Source organism: Sinocyclocheilus grahami, unplaced genomic scaffold (genome assembly GCF_001515645.1).
Source record: "Sinocyclocheilus grahami isolate Dianchi unplaced genomic scaffold, SAMN03320097.WGS_v1.1 scaffold720.1, whole genome shotgun sequence".
NCBI lineage: Eukaryota > Metazoa > Chordata > Actinopteri > Cypriniformes > Cyprinidae > Sinocyclocheilus > Sinocyclocheilus grahami.
In genome coordinates, this window is record NW_015505899.1 from 214,267 (window position 1) to 221,726 (window position 7,460).

The following is a 7,460-nucleotide window of genomic DNA, read 5'->3' on the forward strand; positions in this document are numbered from 1 at the left end:
CAGAGAAAACCAGTGATAGAGGAGCCAGAGAAAACCAACGTGATGTAGTGTATGGACCAATCAGACTCACCATTTTTCATTAGATTTAACAAATCAATTATTCATTAGATTAACAAATAGTCATAGACCCCTCACCCAATAAACATACTGGGTGCCAGGATGTCTGCGAACGACACCAGGCCCCTGGTCACCATGGCAACCACGACACCTTTTGCTAGACCAGATACATTTTATGACTCAATGGCATGTTGAGAGTTCTCCCTCTCACTACATTTTCCATATGAATTCGTCTTCTGATGATCTAAACGAGAGTGTATATTATATGTTGGTACATAGGCAATATATTAGTGTTCTAAGAATCTTTAGTAAGTTGATTCGAATTACATTTGCAAATTACCATGCCCTCACACAAAGGGTCGTAAAACTTCTCATAGTTCATCTCACAAATGGAATATTATTGTAACGAATCAGCTCATGGGAAATATGAATAATTAATCATAACTAGTTAATGGTAATTTGCAAATGTAGCTTGGATCAAAATTACTAAAGACTCTTAGAACATTAATATGTTGCGTAGGTGTAAACATACAATATACACTCTCAATTAGATCATCAGAAGACTAATTCATAGATACTAAACATGGTAGGGTTATATATATGTAAGATGACAGGAAGGAATGTTTCAATCATAAGCCTGCATAAAACAGTATACCATCTCAAAGACAAAATACACGATGACAATAATATACACCCATGACCTGAAGGCTATGTGTGTTCATTCAAATAAAATGGTTCCTATGAATTAATTAGTAGAAAAATCCATTCCTACTGTGCCTTGGGGATTTTCCTTATGAAAAGACAGTGCTTTTCCCTGCTCACATTCCATGAGGTCGTAAAAGTATCTGGTGTCAGGGTTGCCATGGTTTGGTGTCATTTGCAGACATCCTGGCATCCAGTTTATTGGGTGAGGGGACTGTGGCAATTTGTTAATCTAATGAAGAACTGATTTGTTAAATCAAATGAAAAATTGTGTGTTTGATTGGTCCAGACGCTACATTATTCAGTTGACATGTAAATATAAAATGTACCCTTTACAGGTAACGTCTCAGTAATGTATGTAACCCTCGTTCCCTGATGGAGGGAAAAGAGACGTTATGTTGTGACGACATAAGGGGTCTGACTTGGGAGCCTCAATCACTTCAGAGAAAAGGCCAATGAGAATTGGCGGGTGGTTTTTGCATGCCACTCCCCAGGACATACGGGTATATAAGGCAGCGTGTTATGTTTCAATCCACGTAAAATATTAAACTATAATGAATTTATCATTTAGCATAAAGGAATCAATGTCTTTAGTACTAAGTGACATAGTCATGCAACCAACGTGGAGGACATTTCACTCGTGATGAAGACCTTTCAAGAACAGATGGAGCAACAACTTGAGTAGGAAAGTTTACAAGTTCATTCGTAGGCAACACAGTAGATGGAGTGGCAAGGGCAAGGAGTGGCAAGGGCACAAGTTCATTCTCAATGACATTGTCCATAGGTGCACAAGCTGGAGAAAGCTGAGACGCATGCCAAGTTTTTAGCATTTGACAACTGGTAAGGGCATGAACCAAGCTGACGTACAATTTTCAAAGGCTTTGAAAATCTAGGATGTCCTTTTGGAACATGAACTGGAATTTGTAAATGCACCCAGTCTCCAGGTTTGAACTCAGGAGTACAAGCTCTTCATCTCAGGTCTGTGTATGTTCTCATCTTCTTTTGAGACAATGACACTTTTTGACTAACAGCAGCATCTTTACTGCTTAAGTAATAGGAAGAGGGAGAACATTGAGACGAGTATGCATTTTCCTACTACAAAGTAACTCAGAAGGAGACCGTCCAGCAGCAGGATGTGGAGTAGCATGGTAGGTTTGAAGAAACTCTGTTACTGTTGATTTCCATGGCTTTCCAGACAGAATAGCAGATTGAATAAAACTTTTCAGTACTCTATAAAATCTTTCGATAGCTCCATTTGCAGCTGGATGATATACTGACATATGTATGTGTTGAATGTTTCTAACTTTCAGAAATGCAGCAAACTCCACTGACTTGAATTGACATCCATTGTCAGATACAATGTAGTGAGGATAGGGCTGGACAATAATTCAATATCAATATGTATCGCGATATAATTTTTTTCAATAACGGTGATATGATTTTTAAACACATTTCCGATATTTCGATATACCTTACCAGTGTTTCCCATACATTGATTTAGTTGTGGCGTTTGACTTCGTTGAATAAACATGAGCACTGCACGTTTCAAAATCAAAACGCGTTGCATGTGTTTTATATGAATGTATCTCTGAAGGGAACCGACTGTCTTCAGAATAGTTTAGATGGCATTTTTATCTGATAAAGTACCGTTCATGAGCAGAGCTGCTTTGCTTACAGCCATTACTGGAGAAACCGTTAGTTCCACCGCTCTCACAGCGCCTCCTGCTGGCAGACAATCAGTTTGCATTTTCAATAATAAACCCATTTCCAGCAACATGCTTTTGTATTTACACTATTTTTTTGTTTTTTGAAGCAACTCGGAACATGTTTCATACTCGTTATCCTGGTTAATGCACGTTTCAATCTATAAGAATAATCAGCCTACACTACCAGTCAAAGGTTTTTGAACTGCAAGATTTTTTATGTTTCTTAAAGAATTATCTTCTGCTCACCAAGCCTGCATTTATTTGATCCAAAATGCACCAAAAGCAGTAACATTTTGAAGGTTGTAAAGGTGCAACACGGACATTTGTAGTCTTATCAGAAGACAAGCAAACTTAACAACTCTTAATCTGTTCGTTAACCAAGCAGTCAATCACAGGCCACCAGTAAAGTTCACGAATGTGCTGTTTCGTGCGCACTATTCCTTGATGACCTTCATGGGTCAGATTCATCAAGACACGTCGTAATGAAACAGGAACAACAAGACGTGATCCTCTAAACACGTAATCCTTTTGCACATTAAGTTTATCACGTATTGTCATGGTGTAAAGAACAGAAACAGCTCTTTGTTAATAATTGAAATCTTTTCTGGGAGCGTCCTAGGCTTTTTCGCGCTGATGGCCTGCACCTCAGCAGAGTCGGAGTGGAACTCCTGTCGGACAGGATCTCCAGGATGCTACGCTCCATATAACTAGTAAGACAATTCTCAAATAACTGCTATGATGGCTTTTGTTCTACCCGCTTAAATAATAGAAGTACTTGCGCTGTCCAATCTATAAAGACTCTGTCTGTTCCCCGAGTAGTGAGGTCAAAATATAAATTGAATGCAGGATCTAGAAAAAATCTGATCGCGATTAAACCAGAAAAATGTCAAATAAATGAACAAAAACTATTTTTTAAGTTTAGACTAAACTTTAGATCACATATCTTCTCTAATACATTAGAAGCTGTTGCCCCCATCAAATTGAAAAGGGTTTGAGAAAAATGTACTGCGCCATGGTACAACAGTAATATCCATTCTTTCAAGAAGGAAATTCCTAGTCTTGAATGCAAATGGTGAAAAACTAACTTGGAAGTTTTTAGAATTGCATGGAAAAACAGTATGTCCAGCTATAGCTAAAAGCTGCCAGGTCCGAGCATATCCACAAACTCATAGAAAATAACCAAAACAATCCAAGGTTCTTATTTAGCACAGTGGCTAGATTAACAAATAACCAGACCCCACCCAAACTAAATATTCCCCCACAGTTTAATAGTAATGACTTTATGAATTTCTTCACTGATAAAATAGATAACATCAGAAATACAATAACAAATGTAGATTCTAGAGCATCTAATACTTCAGCTTCATTCATCACACCCAAAGATAAACTGCAGTGCTTTACAAATATAGAACAGGAAGAGCTAAATAAACTTCTCACTGCATCTAAACCAGCAACATGCCTATTAGATCCTGTATCCACTAAATTACTGAAAGAGTTGTTACCTGTAGCAGAAGAGCCGCTTATCAATATTATTAACTCGTCGTTATCTTTAGGTCACGTCCCAAAATCATTCAAGCTGGCGGTTAAGCCTCTTATTAAGAAACCACAACTAGATCCCAGTGAACTGGCAAATAACAGACCCATTTCAAATCTTCTTTTTATGTCTAAAATTTTAGAAAAGTTGTGTCTGCTCAATTGTGCTCCTTCCTGCAAAAAAATTATCTCTATGAAGAATTTCAGTCAGGTTTCAATCACCATCATAGCACAGAAACGGCACTTGTTAAAATTACAAATGACCTCCTACTTTTGTCAGACCAAGGCTGCATCTCATTGCTAGTTTTACTTGATCTTAGTGCTGCGTTCGACACTATAGATCATGACATATTCATAGATCGATTACAAAACTATACAGGTATTGAAGGGCAGGCTTTAAGATGGTTTAGATCCTACCTGTCTGATCGCTACCACTTTGTTTATTTAAACGGGGAGTCATCTCAATTATCACCAGTAAAGTATGGAGCGCCACAAGGATCTGTCATAGGTCCTCTGCTATTTTATGTTGCCCCCTGGTAATATTATTAGAAAATACGGGATTAGTTTCCACTGTTATGCTGATGATACTCAACTATATATCTCAACAAGACCAGATTAAATTGATAAATTATCTAAGCTAACAGAGTGTGTTAAAAATGTAAAAGATTGGATGACCAAAACCAACAGTACACAGAATCTCTTGGATTACAATTTGCAACTAGACGGATGTACTGTTACTTCCTCTACAGTCAAAAATCTGGGTGTTATATTAGATAGCAACTTGTCTTTTGAAAATCATATTTCCCATGTTACAAAAACAGCATTCTTCCATCTTAGAAACATTGCCAAGCTACAAAACATGTTAACTGGTTCTGATGCAGAAAAGCTAGTTCATGCATTCATGACCTCTAGACTGGACTACTGTAATGCACTGCTAGCTGGTTGTCCTGCATCTTCAATAAACAAGCTACAGGTAGTCCAAAATGCAGCGGGTAGAGTCCTTACAAGGTCAAGAAAATATGGCCATATTACCCCAATTTTAGTCTTGGCACTGGCTACCTATTAACTTCCATATCAGTTACAAAATATTATTACTTACCTATAAGGCCTTTAATGAGTTAGCTCCTGCGCACATAACTAGTCTTCTACCACGCTACAATCCATCATGCTCCCTAAGGTCGCAAAACTCTTAACTTTTGGTAGTATCTAGGATAGAAAAGTCCACTAAAGGAGGTAGAGCTTTTTCGCATTTGACTCCCAAACTCTGGAATAGCCGTCCTAATAACCTTCGGATTTCAGACACACTCTCTCTGTTTAAATCTAGATTAAAGACATATCTCTTTGGCCAAGCATTCAAATAATGCATCTCATAATCGTGTACTGCAGTTATATCTGATCAAATGCACATTATTATTCTTTATCTTGGGTTAAACAAATCAATTTTGCTTGGTTGGAACAGCAGCTATGCTAATTATGTCTCTATTTGTTTCTCTGTTTTTGCCACGGGATTCACCAGGGTTGAGGGTTGTTAGGTTTTCTCTTGTTTAAGAGAGTCATCTTGCTGAAGCCTCTGCTCCCCAGAGCTCTGCTTAGGCAGTATATGAGTTGTAGGCTCTTTCTTTGTGAGCCTCATTAACTGCCTCTGGTGCTGAGTGTAGTCAGGGCTCCTCTCGTTTAGAGAGTCGTTATGCTGAGACCTCCACTCTTAAGAGCCCCCTACCAGGGTTGAGCTTTGTTAGATTTCCTCTCGTTTAAGAGAATCATTTTGCTGGAGCCTCCGCTCCCCAGAGCCCCACTTAGGCAGTAATATGAGTTGTAGACTCTTTCTTTTTGAGCCTCACTAACTGCCTCTGGGCTGAGTGTTGTCAGGTCTCCTCTCGTTTTAGAGAGTCGTTATGCTGAGACCTCCGCTCTTAAGAGCTCCTAAACTAGGGCTGAGTGTTGTTAGGCTTCCTCTCGTTTAAGAGAGTCATCCTGCTGAAGCCTCTGCTCTTCAGAGCTCTGTCTTTGGCAGTAATATGAGTTTGTAGGCTCTTTTCTTTTTGAGCCTCACTAACTGCCTCTGGCGTTGAGTGCAGCTAGGTCTCCTCTCACTTTAGACAGTCGTTATGCTGAAACCTCCACTCTTAAGAGTTCCCCTACCAGGATCGAGTGTCGTTAGGCTTCCTCTCATTTAGGAGAGTCATCCTGCTGAAGCCTCCGCTCTCCAGAGCACCGCTTAGGCAGAAATATGGGTTCGTAGGCTCTCCCCTTTTGAGCCACACTAACTGCCTCTGGCGTTGAGTGTAGCTAGGTTACCTCTCGCTTTAGAGAGTCGTTATGCTGAGATCTCCCCTCATAAGAGCCCCTCAACTATGGTTGAGTGTTGTTAGGCTTCCTCTCATTTAAGAGAGTCATTCTGCTGAAGCCTCCACTTTGCATAGCTCCGCTTAGGCAGTATTAATGTGTAGGCTCATGAGCCTCACTAACTGCCCTGGCGTTGAGTGTAGCCAGGTCTCCTCTCATTCTAGAGAGTCGTTATGCTAAGACCTCCACTCTTAGAGGTCCGTACTTTGGTAGGTGAGCTAGTCTACGATGCTGGCGAGCTTTGAGTCTGCCTGTAGAGGTTTGTGGCTCGGGTCCTGGCAAAAGCGATTTGGCTGGGGCAGGGATGGTGTTCCTTGAGTCCTTGACTTAAGGAATCCAGTTTTTGGGCACTCATCCCTCAGCATGGTGGCGTGTGTAGACCGTTCCCCTAGCGCCCTCTAGAGGACGCAGCGTCTCGTTCCCTTTCGAAAGGGAACGTCTCAGGTTACGCATGTAACCATGGTTCCCTGAGAACAGGGAACGAGACGCTGCATCTCATTTCCATGCTTCGGGCAACAAGACGCTGCGTCTCATTGCCATGCTTCGGGCGTCATACCTGTGCCTCCTCAGACAAAAAAAGAGGATGACGTATTCCACAGGTGCTCCTTTTATACTCGCAGTCGCTCATTTGCTTACGTCATAGGCTTCCACCTGCCAATGTTAAGTTCATTGTTCATTCCGGCCGCTCAGCGGTGGTACAGGAGCTGTGGCGACGGGACGTGACGTCTCCGTTCCCTCCTTCAGGGAGCAAGGGTTACATACGTAACCGAGACGTTCCCTTTCAGTCGGTCACTCTCGACATCACATCGGAGGACCGACGAATTGGGATCCTACCAAAAGGCCACAGCTACCGCCCCTTCCAGTGTCCTGTGGAAGCCACCTGCGCTCCCCAAACCAGCTGGACCGTCTGGGGGTGGAGTCGCCATTCTCCCGGGAGCGCAGCTCGGGACAGCTCGTCGGCTGCCCGGTTGAGCAACCCAGGAATGTGAACAGCACGAAGCGACCTCAGATGATTCTGACTCCTGAGGAGGAGGTGGCGGCCGAGTTGCGATAAGCGACGGCAGCGCAGACCACCTTGTCGGCTGATGTACGCAACGGTCGCTGTGTTGTCTGTGC